Source organism: Tamandua tetradactyla, chromosome 7 (assembly GCF_023851605.1).
Source record: "Tamandua tetradactyla isolate mTamTet1 chromosome 7, mTamTet1.pri, whole genome shotgun sequence".
NCBI lineage: Eukaryota > Metazoa > Chordata > Mammalia > Pilosa > Myrmecophagidae > Tamandua > Tamandua tetradactyla.
In genome coordinates, this window is record NC_135333.1 from 153,426,368 (window position 1) to 153,443,049 (window position 16,682).

Sequence of the window (16,682 nt, forward strand, 5' to 3'; positions counted from 1 at the left end):
ACCATATTTAAATAAAATTACAGGAAATTAAATGCACAATCATGTTAAATAATAATAAATGGCCAAGTAGGGCTAAATACTGGAAAGCAAGGAAAGATCGATACAAGTAAATTATTCAAGATAATTAATTGTATTTTTTAAAACACATGAGAAAAACATAGCAGCATCACAATGACCACCTAAAGGATTTACTATAGTTTGACATCTATACCTAATAAAACTAATTTTTATTGTAATAGTTTTTGAAAACAAATGTAAGAAAGTAGACAAGAAAAAATTAAACGAAAACATAATGACAAAGCTTAATCACAAATACTAAAATTATAAAGTTATAGTAATTAAGGCAATAAGTCACTCAGTAAAATATAAAGATATTAATGGAATGCAACTTTAATACAATAAGAATATATCTAAGTTTATATGGAAATTTTATTTATATACAGATTTGCATTTTGGAAAAATATATCTATATCTTACACCTTAAATAAAAACAAAAATAAAAGCAAACAGACATGAAAACCATAAAATGACCGAATGTATTTTAGGAAAATATATTATTTTTTCCTATTTTTTATAGATTCAAATTATTGAATTTGGTAGAAAATTCTCAAAAAATATTTGATAAATATTATTTAATAAAAATGTATTTATTCTATTTTTATTGTCCAATAAACACAAATAAATGATCAAATGCCAAGCTATGAAAAAATTTTGCAAGTTATATGACAAGAAGTAGGTATTCTTCACTGTACATACACACTAAAAATACAGATTTTGATATATTTTAGATATAAAGATATACATGATATAGATATAAATATATATACACACACAAAAAAAAGGAAAACATAAACTAAAGAAAAATGTATGATTAAATAAATGGTTATAAACATGAAAGAATGTCTCACAGAAATTAAATTAAAACAAATTAATTAAAATTAATAGAAAATGATGAAATATAATTCCATACTACTGAATGTGAAGATAATTGGGACAACTTTTGTGATGAGCAATAACCCAATACAAAGTAAGGGCTCTGAAAATCTGTATGGCCTTTGAATTAGAACTCAACTTCTAAAATTTATTCTTAAAGAACAATTGGAGACATACATGAATGTATTTTTACTTATCAGCATTTAACATTATTAGCATTATTTATAAGAGTGAAAACAACCCAGATGTGCAGCACAAAGGAATTTGGTAAACAAGTTGTTCTATTTACATGAGTCAATACTATAGAAGCATTAAAATGATGTCTGAGGTTCATATTTATTAACAAGTAATTAAAAGCATGTCCTGCATTATATAGAGACTGAAAATGGACAAACATCTTGGACAGAAGATGTGATGCTCTCTTTGGGCAAGTCCAAGTTGGAGTCTTCATCATCACTTCAGTTACATGGAGCTAGGAGGAGAAATGCGTCTCATCAGATGAAAACCAGGGTGCCATTCAAGATGGATGAAAGGATTGTGTGCATGAAGAAACATCATGTGTCCAATAGAATTACGAACTAGACTGGTGTAAATCAGAGATTGTAGACAGGATGAACAGATTAAACAACTACTGTAATTCTTGTAATAATCAATGAATAAGCAATGTGGATATGATTTAATACAGACATATTAATTATATCATCTATTAAAAACAATGCAGCGACATTATTTATTATATTAATAGCCTATATATAACATTAAATGTATATGCCATAAATTGAGAGCAATTAGCAGAAGGAAATGCTAGCAATAACAAAAATTTTGCAAGTAAAGCCCAAATTAAATGATGTTTTTACATTATTCTACCAGATTTACATGTACTTTCATGCAAGTTTTGTGAAAAATTCTTTATTCTCCTAAATTATTTTAAATTTTTAAAAAAGGCAGTCATAGAAAACAATGAATGAATATGACCTTGTTCTAGTTGCCGAAATGCAACACACCAGAGACAGATTGGTTTTTAATAAAAGGGGATTTATTTTGTTAGTTCTTCAGAATAAAGGTAACTAACTTTCATCTGAGGTTCTTTCTTACATGGGAAGGCTCAGGGTAATCTCTGCTGGCCTTCTCTCCAGGCCTCTGGGTTCCAACAACTTTCCCTGGGGTGATTCCTTTCTCCATCTCCAAAGGCCTGGGCTGAGCTGCGAGTGCTGAGATGAGGTGTGCTGAGCTGCTTGGGCAATTAAATCAAACATCATTCATTGCAGCAGGCACGCCTCCTAACCAACTGCAGATGTAAATCAGCAACAGAAGAGGTTCAGGTACTGTTGGCTTATGTCCACAGCAACAGAACTAGGTGCCTTCACCTGGCCAAGTTGACAACTGAATCTGACTACCACAGACCTCACAGATCTAAAAGAGAAAAATTTAAAAGTAAGTGAAGATGTTTTGGGTTTGAAAAATTATTAGTCAAACCATTACCATAAAATTACTTAATTCTTGGCAGATCGCCTTGTCAGTTTCTTGGTTGAAATTTCTTAATAATAGATAGAGATGCAGGACAGTGCTGTACTTAAGAGCCTAAACTAAGAGGCAGACTGTCTGAGCTCAAATCTCAGCTCCATCCTTTAGCAGCTATATGGTTTTGCATGGGTTACTTCATGTTACTGTGTCTCAATTTCTTCATCTAACAGGAAGTTTAATAAGACTTAATCTAGGGATTAAATGAGTTGTTTATATATGTGCACACATGTATGTATACATATGTAATTAGATAAAATAACAGTTTCTGGCATACAATGAGCATTAATCATTTTTAATAAAAATCAGTCATATTAGGTATTATTTGAATTAAGAAGCACCTAAAGGTTTCCTAATAAACAATGTTTTATGTAAAAATGATTACACACTGCTACCTGTATTCTAAGTTTTAAAATATCTTTTGTTTACAAGAAATTCATAACATGAATATTAAAGTTGTCTTTATTGTGAAAAATATTTTTTTAATGAGTAGGCTGATCACTCTAGTACAGTATAATTTCCCATAATCACAACAAGCTCCAACCATCACAGAACAATGGAAGGTGGTTTCTTATAATTACCATTATTTAGAATAGAAACTATCTTTTATTTTCATGAAGACATCTATTTTTTCTATCTGTTTTTCATCTAACTTATAATCTTTTCAATTTTTCATCTCATTATTCAGAAATTACATTGCCCCATCTTGAAAAAAAAAACAAAATATGCTGCCTCTAAAATGAGAAATGAAACTATCCCAAGATTTATAAAAAAAAGGAAATACACTCACATATACATAGACACAGCAAATATATACTTACAAAACACTTAGGAAACCATGAGAAAAAGTGGATAGAATGTAAGAAAAAGTAGAATACCATAGAATTTTGGGTAGAAGAAAGAAATATGAAAAAAAAAAAACCTAAAATGCACAATTTGTCAATTTATTTTATCCATCCAGAAATCAACATCAAGGGTTCAATACCCTGTCTGTAGAGCCCATATCAGAATCTTTTGCTGAATATTATACACACACACACACACACGTTTAAATGGTTCACATCACATTTTTTTTCACAATTGCAAATCGAGTTCTGAGCAATAGGTGACAATAGTAACTATAATGTATTTGGACATACCCAAGTAGTTACGTGTCGTTTCAGTAAGTTTAAGAGGTTAAGGTAGAAATGTGACTTTCTTAAAACATTCCTTAAAACAAACTTTCTTTACAGAGTAGGTAATCAGTCTATGTGGTTTAACCATGCATGCAACTTAAAAATGTGAAGTTTATCATCTGCTGTCATAGCTAGAGAAATTTTCTCATTAGTGAGTGGGCGATGGAATGAAGTTAAGGCCACAGAGTATTTGTATATTATGATTTTATTTCCCAATGGTGTGCTGGAACCAGTTTGTGTTTTCTCATGAGCACTGAAGTGTGCATTTTATCCCAACTTATGAGAAATATTAGTAACTTGAAATTTCCATGACAGGAGTATTAACACCATGAAAATCTGCAAAACTACAAGTCAGGGCTTTCTTCTTATTTTTTTTCTATACAAAGGTTGTTGTTACATGTTTCCACATTTACTCATCTCTCCTTTTAGGATAGAGGAATGGCCTTACTTGAAGAAAATTCAGGATCTTGAGACTTTTCTTGCAAAACAGTGGGTGATTTGGTGTATAAAGGAATCTCTTCCACTGCTAGAGGCGTGACTAACACTAATGCACTTTGCACATGTGCATGCCACTCAGCTCCCCCAGGCAAAACAAAGAATCAAGAAGATAAAAGCAATTGCTTCTGTAATCAGTACTGAAGTCACAAAGGAGAGCTCAAATAGTTAGCTTTTTCCAACCTAATTCATAGAGAGTAAAACTACCTCTTTCCTCAGAATGAAAATGTGCTGAAACTGAGAACATTTTTGAAGTGGTGGCTTAAGAGCAAGCAGAGTCAATGTCAGCCAGTATCCAAAACCTACAGAAAGAGCCCTGCCCTTGGGTGTAGGGCTTCTCCTGCCCAAAAGTTGACAGTAGTCCTGGGATGACATTGTGATTGTTTTTTTCTAGTGTATTTTTTTTTTTTATTTAAGAAAGCAAGCAATACACTTAGAACCACCAAAACTGGGTATCTTAGTTACCTTATGTCATCAGCATAATTAAATAAAGTATGCATATAATCATTGTAAAACCTACGTTTGCAGTAAGTTTCACAAACCAGTTTAAAATGAAAGCAACAAGGAAAGAAAATCTACAGATTCAGATAGCAAGTTTCTTAAATTCTAAATATTAAACACTAACTTAGATACCATTAGATCAAATGTCAAAACTGTGAACGTTCTCAAAATATCAAGTAGGAAGTTCTTACAAATATCTGCCTTGCTATAGTAATGACCTATGCTACTAAATATTTTCCTGGTTTCAGGAATATATGAAGATACAAATATTTTTACAATTAACATATGAAAATCTTAACCACCTACAATGGATATCTTAGTTAGCTTATCTATAGGCATATTTGGAAAAAAAATTAAGTAATTTGTACCATATATTTCATAAGTCAATTTAAAATGAAAGCAAGGAACTGCCATGCCAGAGACCTGGGTTTGATCCAGGTACCTGACCATGCAAAAAAAAAAAAAGGAAACATTTAAAAATTAAAACAAGGAAGGAAAAAAATTATAGATAACCAATATCAGAGTTTCTAAATGCAAAATATTAAACACTATCTTAAACACAATTTGATTAACTATCAAAACTGTGTACATTCTCAAAATATCAAGTAAAAAGTTATTACAGATATCAGCTTTGGTATAGGAGTGAGCTATGTAGCTAAAACTCAAAATTTTTATTTCAGGAATTTATTTTATCTAATATTACTATATTATTGCTTGTTTCTTTTTCTTTGTATATGCTATATTTCACAAAAAAGCAAAATAAAACTATAGGCAGCTATAGTAATATTATTACATTGTGCTTATTTATGAACTCCTGCACAATAAAATATATTGAGGCGCTTTATCTCAAGTTAAAGCACAGAGAGAAATGTGAGCTATAGAAATTAGGATGAGATTCTCATGAATCTAAGTGAAGGACTTCTTAGGCATGTCACAACTAAAATATCATTCAGAAAGATAAGGGCTTGACTTCTTAGGTAAAATAAAAACAACAAAAGAAAGATTTTACCTGTAGCAGCAAAATTGATGAGAGGCATATCTAATCCCTTTTGCAGGTCAATTCAACAGGTGTTTAGCACTTGGTGTCGAGAGTTGATAAGTGACTGCACAGATGTGGGGACAAGTGGTAGCAGAGCAGCATCTGGAATGCTCATCCATAATCTTTTTCTAATCTCATTGGCTCTACCAGGAACTTAACATGGTTGGGGCCATTTTGCTATGACACTGCTGTGGTCAATACTACCCTCCTGAAGGGAAATGGAGCTGACCTTTTACTCTTATCTTTTTAAGCCTTCCCTTTTAGAAGTCCTTCAACTATGATTCTTGAAAAGGAAGCAATTGAGGGAAGGAAATCTCAACAGCAGTTCATTGCTGCAGAGAGGAGCTGTACCACTTAGTTCCAGTCAAACACAATAACTAAAACCAGTTATCTAAGTACAGATAATTTAATACAAATAGATTGTGTATAATTATTGGAGAAAGAGCCAAAAAAAAAAAGCAAAAATTCAGATCAGAAAGTTAATGTGGAGATAGTAATTGCAAAGAGCAGCTGCCACCCTTAGGCAAACAGTTGGCCTTCTTAAATCCTAGAAGCTTAGAGGAGAGGACCCACAGTCCTGCACTTAGACTTCTGAGAAGTGTTCACTTTTCAGTTGGTGCTCAGTCAGCAGGGGTTAAAAACAAACACACAAATGAATGAACAAGAAGAATAAATTGTCCAAAGTAGGCAACACACCCTGAGGGAGGAAAAAAAAGTGCACCTTATTAGAAAAATGCCATCAGTGTGGTTACCACAGCAACATCATTGAACCCTCTCTGAGAACATGATTGGCCAATAGATATCAGAATTAAGGTTGAAATACCCAGACACTCTATTTGCCTTTATAAGAAATGATCTATTGATGAGTTAGGATGGAGGCAACAGTGTAAGTGGCAGGAAACCATAGAATTGCTGATATTTTTGCCAGCTAGAAGCATATAAGCAGTAAATATTTTTCTTACTTTTCATTCTCTCACTCACCAACATACATACCTATAACACTATCGTCATATAATTCATATTATTATAATCCATACTACCAATAACAGGAGAAAATGCTAATAAGGATGAATCCTTTGATAGATTCAAACTCCATTACTTGCTATCCAAGCTGCCTGCTACCTCAGTGCAGTCCTCTGACCTCACAGACAATATCCTATAAGTCATTGATGTAGGAAAAAGTGCTTCATTTAATGTAGATTCATACCCCTAAAAAAGGAATAAAGTAGATATCATATTGAATTACCAAAAGAAGAAATAAAGGAAATAAAGATTATTATAAAAGAAAACCAGTTGAAAACAACATTTTGAACATTTAAAAAGAAACAAAAGGAGACAAAATATAGACTTAAAAATATACTTAAAAAACAATACAGATTAACTGAAACCCATCAATGATATCATTTAAAAGCCGTATTTCCCGCAATAAAAATGGACACTAAATCCTGTTAGATTTTTTTTTTCTTTACCAAAAAGCAGCAGAGATCTTTAATTACTTGTGTCAACATCTGTATCTGTATTTGAAGTGTTAATTTGTTCCTCTGACTGGGCCATATCTTCATACATCCTAGTATAATCCATGATTTTAATTTTTTTGCTGATGCCTAGGCATATGATTTTCTTGTTTAGTTTATTCTGGAGATAGTTTTATCTCTAGCTCTATTTTGTACCTAGGGTTTTCTTGTTGGTTGGCTTTTTCTCTAACTGTTCTTTGGACCATTCCATTCAACTTATTCTAGACCTCTATCATAACTTCTGTTTAACTGATCAGAATTTTTCAGCTCTTGTTTTTCTGGTTCTTGCCCTGCCAGACAAGATAAATCCCAATCATATTTTTTCAGTAAGACAGCCCCAGGTCCCAGGAAGAAGGCATAGTCAGTATCAAGGTTCCCTGAGGGTGAGACCCAACAGGGTGCCAGTCCTTCCTGTGAGGCCTTTTGATTTTGTGTTTTTCCTATCCTGTCAAGCAGGTGATGCTAGTCAGCCCACAGCTCCCCACCATGTAAACTGGTGTGGTGCCTTTAATTCTATCAGACTCTGTCTCTGCCAGGAGTATGGTTGAGACAGAGGCTGAAGCAGAACGCAGACATAAACTGTTCTTTTATCCAATCTCAGGTGTCTGAATCCTCAAAATGAGGTTCTCCACTTGTGCTGGGCCCTACCACCACCACTTATCTTGGGGAAGATACATCCTTTAGGCAATTATCTCCTTCACTAGTTACTTTATCTCCCAGTTACTTTATCTCCCAGTCATATCTTAGCTTCACCCTTGACTAGGGCATTGCTGAAACCTGAGCTTGCCTGCACCTTTATTTAATGGGCTGCTACAAAGTCAATTAAAAAAAAATGTGAACAAAATCCTTTTCAAAGCTGAACTCCAGTCCCCTGGGTTCACTAATCAAGAGACAGAGTTGGTTCTTAGCTCTGTGTTCCCCCTTTCCTGTGGTACAGTCCTTTTGCAGTATTCTGAACTCAGCCAACTCCAAAAACCTCTGTTCCATTTTTCCTATCAGCCCCACCTCCTCTCTGCCAGGGAGAGACCTCCTATTTCTTTTGTATTTGCTCCAAGTTAATTTGTGCTTGGAACTTTTATTCAGCAATCTGAATTTGTTAATTTGACAATTGGCTCTTAGTTGAGTTACCTTTTCTTGCCTCCAGTAGAGGAAGCTTCTCTTTCCCTCGTAGAAGTGGCTCCAAAAAAAGCCTGTTGTGCCAGTGGGAGAAGGGTGCCAGCCTCCATGGTTTGGGAGAACTTACAGTTCTGCACTGTGATAATGGCCCTTATACTCATTCCAGACTGGTATAAGTGTGTTTCTGGTCACAGAATTCTCCCAAACAGTTGTTCCAAACAATCTCTGGCTATTTACAAGCTGCCCTGATATCCGACCTAAATTCCATACCTCCCTAGGCTGCCATATTGCCCTACCCTCTATAATAGTAATTTGGAACTTCACTTTGAAACAAAAATCTGCTTCATAAAATGTGATATACTTAGACCCCAGAAAACATTCTCCATTCTTTATCTACTGAAGTATCCACAATGCTACTTCAGTTGAGGCTCATCTGGTAAGGGCAGCTTCTGTAAGAATGTTAACTTTCATCAAGAACTGTGGCATTTAGATGAACATTTTTGCAATAAAATGGCAGATTAGTATTTGTAGACTTAAAAATCATTGCTACGAGTTTCAAAATAATTCTAAAACACTTCCCTGTAATAAGAAATACAAATATTGAAGTTCTCTCTGACCTAGAGGAAGATTGCAGAAAAATAATGAAACGATATATTCTAAGCTATTGTTTTGGGTTGCAGTCCATTATTTTGTGTTCATTCAAAGTTTATAAAAACCTAAGAATTGTTGTCAATCTAATGTTTTATCTGTACAGTCTTCTATTCTCTATTAGATATGTTTAAAAGATAAAATCAACACATGATGATGATGTTTTCTTCCTAAAGAGTAGTATTCTGGAGATGGCTGCTGGTGATCCTTGGTTCTTCATTCTTCTGCCACATAGCAATGGACATGGCGTTTTTCTTCTGACCTCTCCCTTCTCTTCCAGGTTCTATTGATCTTCAGCTTCTTACTTCTCATGGCTTTTTCTCTGTCTGCCTGAATTTCACTCTGCTTATAAAGGACTCCTGTCATAGGATTAAGACTCATCCTGATTGGGTTGGGCCACACTTTAACTGATGTAACCTCTTCAAAAGGTCACTTATAAGGATGTGCAAATATAGGAATGGATTAATATCAAGAACATGTTTTTCTGGTTCTATATACATTATAAAAACTAGAATGAACAATGAATAAGCTAATCCCCCAACAACCATTACTTCAAATAGTGGTCTTGGAATTGCATTGCAGCAACTCTGCTCCAATAAAAATTAATTATTAGTGCAATTAAAAAACCTAAGGACTAACCTTTCATGTTTCTTCCATACTTAAAAGACAATGAAGAAAATACAGAAAAGAGTCAAAATCCCTATTCTCTTTTAACATCACATGATTTTTGTATGGTTCAAATATTTTACTTAAATGATTCAAACATTTAGAGTAAATTATTTTATGGTATTTTTGCATAGATGCTGAAATGTAATTGCAGGATAAAATGGCATTCTTGGATATAATTTCCCCATGTTGAAAGCATTTGATTCAGTCATTCAGCCTTCTTCACTTCTTAGAATGATGCAGAATTGAGGCTGATTATATTTCAATTCTTAGTATTTAGTATGAATACTAACTGTAACTTCAAAATGATTAAGGGTACTCCAAAACTGCTCAAAGAAAGTTGTGCACTTTGGATTGCTGTATCAGCCAGAAATAATATAATCAAATTAAATAATTTTAGTGTTTACTACAAGAGAAAGAAAAAAATAACAAAGATACTAAATATTTCATTAATTAAAATAAAGTTGATATTATATGTTTTGGGCATTTTGACACTAGCTTACACCTCTCTTTTCATATTAAAATATTTGGGGACAGAAATGCTTTTGGTTTTTTGTCAGGACTGGTATGTTCATATACAGACACAGACAAACACAGACACACAAACACAGAGGCTATAATGACTCTGCCAAAACTTCAGCAAACTAGTTTGTATAGTTCTGCTCTGGGAGCAAGATTGGAAAGAAAAATGCTTAGAAGCTAATTACCCTCTGAACAGATGTTTTTATCTCACTTCCCAGAAAGACTCATGGGTCAAGGAATCAAAATCCATAATTTGAAGAATTGTGAGCACTGGCTAGAAAAGCTTTTATAATTGTTTTGTCATTTTTGTGAAACATTTAAAAACAACCTTTTAAATGTTAATGAAACATTTAAAAGAACTACGTAAACTTCATAAAAACTATTTTCTATCTAGTTTCCATGTCATGCTTACATTTTGAAATCTATGCATGTGATTCCTTATTATTGAAGAATTTTACATGACTCAGTAGATTACAATATTTCACGCACTTGTTTTTATTTCTCACTTAAGAGATATTATTTTAAAAACAGAAAAAAACTGATCACTTTCCCATGCACAACTTTCTAAATGTTACTGGCTTCTTTTAACTCCCTCTATGTGATAATGGTGCCAGCCATATTTTACACATGTTAAAATCAGAAAGAAAATTATATAATACACTTGTCTAATAACTCTTGAAATGGAGAGAGTTGAGACTTATGAGATAAGGCAACACCTTCAATACATTTTTCTTTCTTGACCCAAATGGAACATTTCCTAAAAGTTCTTTTAAATGTTCCATCAACATTAAAAAGGTTGTTTTTAAAATATTTCACAAAAATGACAACACAATTATAAAAGCCTTTCTAGCCAATGCTCAAATTTCTCCAAATTACGGATTTTGCTACCTTGATCCTCAATGAGTTTTTCTGGTAGGCAGGATAAAAACATTTGCTTAGAAGGTATTTAGTGTCTGTTTCTATTTGAATTTGAAAAATGTCCCAGATCGATTTTCGTAACATGATAAATTATCATTAAATGAATCCAGTCAGGAAGTTGCTGAATTCTGTGAAGAAATTGAACTTAAAAAAAGACATTTAAAAGTCAACATTTTATGTTTAGTGTTTAAAACTGTTCAACTTCTTCACTCAATGCTCCATCTGTCCACAATACTTACTCATCAGGAGGAAAATTCTATTTGTTTTTATAACACATTGGGAAGAACGTTCCCATAAATGTGCAGAGTTCTTCTCTGAGTATGTGTAAGTTATGCAGGAAAATTTCTGTCAGTGTGCTTAGAAATCAGCAAGAATTTTACTTTTTCCACTGTGTTGTCACCATAGGTATAATACGTATAACTAATGAATAACAGTAAACACTCAGAGTTCTTGGCTTCAGATACATCTTGGCAAACCCTCTTCAATTTTAAAGAACAAATGGGCTCAATGTATGCAAACTTACCTGTGACTAGGAGTAAATCTTTAAGTCTCATTGAGGAATTGCTCAACGATTGCACACCTATTTGCACTTACTCATCTAATTATCATTCAGCATAGGGTTTATGACATCAAAAGTACTTAATAAATATGTGTTATAGAACATAGTATAGGCTACTTATAACAAAATATAACCAATAAAAGCATATTGATTCCCAAAACTATGTGAGCAAAGTATATGTATATCTGTGTGTGTGTGTGTGTGTGTGTGTGTGTGTGTGTGTGTGTGCCAGTGGATGTTTGAGAAGATAGAGTCCTGCTCTCAAGGGATACATCATTTATGGTAGATATAGAAAAATATCATGATTCATTTATTCTAGAATGCCTGTTTTTCACACTGTAACGCCCCTAAAATTGGGATGTGTCTTATGATCAATAATGCCTTACAATCCCAGTTTGTCAAGGTGTCACCATTTGCACATGTATGAGATGTGATGGTAAGATCAAAAAAACACCAGAACCAAAATATAAATTAATTAAAAATTAAACCAAACAACCATTTCATTAACGCATTTTTGAGAAATGTCTAAGGTAAAGAGCTTACTTGACAGCAGATGCTTTTCATTGCTGATCATTTCTCTTGACTAATATTTTTAAGCAGCACATTTTGCAAAGTGCTTCATTTGCATTTATTATTATTATTATTTTTTTAAGATACCATGCAATGTCATGCTTCTCTACATGTTACATAGAAATCCCTTTCTACACTTATCCTACTCAGAAAATCTCACATATCCTTTAAGGTTCTCAGTTCCATCGTCACTTCTCTTACAAATATTCCCTGACTTTCACAGGCCATGATGTTACATATATCCATTAAAATATGTATTAGAATTCGTTAAAATTTTGTCTTTCTTAAAGTGATTTAGAAAAATATGCTTTTTAATAGATTGCAAGTTAAAATTTGATAAGTGCTTAATGTTATCATAAGTTCTGTTGGAACAGCCCAAAATAGTGCATATTTTACTGAAATTTTGTAATAAAGCACCTTCTTCGATCTTACTGATTTTATTTTTTTCATTTCTGTATGAGGATTGAATACAGAGCACATTAAAATCAAGTGCAATAGGGGGATTTATTTTGGCGTGGCAGCTGCATTAGGCATGTATTTGCATTTTATCAGGTAAGAAGAAAAGTTGGGTAGTGCTGTTAAGAACACAGTAAAAGAAACAGGACCTCCACTACAATATAAGTATCTTTTATGTTGTTCAACTATACCAAACACTAGCAAGAACTCAAGGGATTGTTTTAAGCTTGAGAAGTAATTGGTAGGCCAATGCATTTTTTTGCTTCTTCCTGTTTTCCACATGATGTATGACTCTCTGGACATTTTTTCTTTTATTTCTTCCATAGAAGTAAAAATGAAAAGCCCATTTGCATTCCTAGGGAATAGTACAGCTGCAAGCCTGGGTTACTTGGTTGACACATTTTTTCAGGGGGAGCATTAACAATAGCAGCAGCAGCTGGACCCTTGGCTGACTGCACTATGGAAAGTGACTGGCCTGAAAACTGCTTACTTACATTGGCGTCCATTGACTTTCCTGAGGATCAGTTCAGTTGGGGGCTCTCTGGGAGAACCTGCCCAGCTGGATACCATACTTTTTGATAGCCCTGTCATTGCTAAGAATTTGTTCAAGTTTATATGTCTTAGAAAAAAATCTTGTTCAAGTTTCTGATGATTTCTTCCACATGTAAGACCCTTTTTATGATACAGAAGAAAGGCCAAAAGCATTCAAGTAGAAGCAAAAAAGGAGGATTCAAAAGACCCATTGGCCAGCTCTCATTCTGACAAATTATTGAACTGAAGATTTCACCATGTGATACCAAATTCATTTCTCTGTGTGCTGGATTAAATACAAATTCTACCAAAGCAAGAGAAATCTTTTGCGATCACAGACATCACAGAGCTAAAAAAAAAAATTAATGACTTTAACCTAAAGTTTTATTTAAAGATAATACAAAGAAAGAACATAAAATGATACCATTGAATGGGCAGAGTATTTATATAGTAAGAATATAGCTTTCTCTTCGATGTCTTGACCTAATTTTCAGGGGTTAACCACTAAGGAAGGTTTACAGTATATCAGTGTTAAACAAAACTTTAAGAGCTACATTGAACATTAACTTTCTGGGTTTAAGTTCTTTCTAAATGTCTGTTTTCATCAAGCCAAGCCTGAAGACGATCATTGCTAGGAGCTCATTACTTTCTGAGGCATACAATTGGAAAGTACATCCTTGCTTTTCATGGAAATCATTAGCCTTTCTGTTTATGGGATCCAATTATGTTCTGGGAGACCAACAGATCTGATCCCACGTATATTAATCTGCTGTCCAAATACCTGAAGGCATTGATCATATCCTACCATCCCTCCCATCTTGAGTCATTTTCTCTTTAGACTAACAAATTCAGCTTCCAATAATTATCTTTCATTTGGGAAACATATTTTTTGCATACACTTCAATTTGAATATGTCTCTTAAAGTGTAATTCTCAGAACTAATAAAAATTAAATGTGAGATCACTTCTATGGATAGAAGATGTTTGGTAATTTATTTCCGTGGAAAGTGCAAATATTATATTTGATAGGCTCAGGAGACAGAAATTCTATGAGACATCCATAATATATCACAAGCCTGATGGACAATGGTTATTTCTTTGTGGCCTTACAATATGAATGCCTTTTTTTTTCCTGCTTTAAGATAAAAATTCATATTGTAAGGCCAGAAAGAAGTAAACATTGTCCCTCAGGATTGTGATACATTATGGATGTCTCATAGAATTTCTGAACTCTTTTACCCATTCTTTACCATCACCAAGTTTAAGTCTAGGGAGATTAAACAAAAAAATAATCACATGGCAAAAATAGCATGTAAGAAATACCATGGTAGAAGTAGATTTCTGTGGGTTCCCTAACTCAAGGAAATCAATATCTTTGGTCTTTCGTTTATTTTGTTCCTTTATCATTCATATTTTTTACAAGTATTTTATTTACTAAGTAAAGTCAGAAATATCCTACATTCTGTCTTTGTCATTTTCCTGTTTCTAATTTATTTGCCTTCTTTTACTCTTCTTTCCAAAGAACTGGGGTTTTCAAAACTTATGTAATATAACAGAGAAATAAATCAGAAAATGCAGAGAAAACAGCAATATATTTTCTAGCAAATGAAAAGCCTTTTATTTAAAAATGAAATTATAAAAATCAAAGTCATAATTTTCTTATGTTTGAAAGTGGTCAGATTTCTTGGAAAGTGCTCAAGTATTTCTCCAGTGCTCTATTTTCCTGCTTAATTTGAAATATCCCTGATATATATATATATACATATATATGTATATATATGTGTGTATATATATGTTCACACAAGGTTTCCTCCAGTTTTGCTTAATTTTATTGTAAAAATAATATGTGAATGCATGAAGTTGCAACTACATCATGGTTAATTTTTTTTTTTCTGGAATATTCTGAGAATCAAAGAGTTATTTAGAAACCAATAAAAAAAAAATCCCTGCTTGTTTACAAATATCCATTGCATAAATAGCATTGAATAGAATTTATGCACGTCAGATATTTCCTGAGGTAAAGCACTTTAACTCTTATTTTAATACAATTTTTTGATCTATATTCACATGCCATATAATCATTCAAAGTACACAATCAGTGGTACACAGTATCATCATGCAGTTGTGCATCACCAAAATTTTTGAACATTTTCATTACGGCCCTAAAAATAAAAATAAAAAAAGAACACCCAAAACATCCCATATCCCTTACCCCCTCTAGCATTCATTTATTTGTTGTCTTTATTTTCTTACTTATCTGTCCATACACTGGATAAAGGGGGTATCAGGTCACAAGGTTTTCACAATCACATGTTCACACAATGAAAGCTATATAGTTATACAGTCATCTGCAAGATCAAGGCTACGGGCTTACAGTTCAACAGTTTCTGGTATTTTCTTCTAGCTATTCCAATACATTAAAAGCTGAAAAGAGATATCTATATAACATATAAGGATAACCTCCAGAATGACCTCTCAACTCTATTTGAAATGCCTCTGCCACTGAAACTTAATTTTGTTTCATTTCTCTTTTCCCTTTTGGTCAAGAAAACTTTCTCATTCCCACAATGCCAGGGCCAAACTCATCCCTGGAAGTCATGTCCCACATTGCCAGGGAAATATACAACCCTGGGAGTCATGTCCCATGTAGGGAGAGGGCATTGTGTTTACCTGCAGAATTGGCTTAGAGAGAGAGGCCAAATCTAAGCAACAAAAGGGGTTTTCTGGGGGTGACTCTTAGGCATAATTATAAGTAGGCTTAGCATCTCTTTTGCAGGAATACATTTTCTAAGAGCAAACCCAAGACTGAGGGCTTGAGTAGTCCCCAGTGCTTGCAAGAATATCAGAAATTTTCCAGATAGGGAAGTTAAATATTTCCACATTTTCCCCAAGTCCATCTAGAGCATTTTGCTAATACTTTTTTATTTTCTGTTTAGGTAACTATAGGATGTATCAGGGAATCACACTAACCCATACAAACCAACAAGATTTCATTCCTATTCAAGGTTCCATGTAATTATGGTCTAATAAACTGACCATACGGGTCCAATTAGATAGGGTACTACAGAAAATACGTTTTGAACTAAATAAATATCTCCTTTCATCTCACACAGAAGTTGAAATTTTAAAACACAGGCAATATCATTCTTTACCCTTTAGTCCGATTTACGTTAGTCCTGACCAGATCAGGTTTATTCATGTCTCTAGCTGAAATTTGATCTTTTGTTCAGCTCTTTTGGCAGTTGCTGTATAGGGCAATGCTGACTTTCATAGTTGCAGAATGCTACAGAGTCTCAGGTCAGCCACATACCTGAAGTTCCAAGGAGCAACCCGGTTATATATATATGTAAAGAGTTCACATTTCAGAATTTAGACATAACAGTTACAACACAGGGATAGATGTGACTGCTGTAAGAGCTTACAATCTAGGAATCTTTACACTAAGCCTTCCCCTGATAACCTATGCTCTTGAATTCAATTCCCAGAGTTTGGACATTATAGGTAACTCGTATTAGTGAG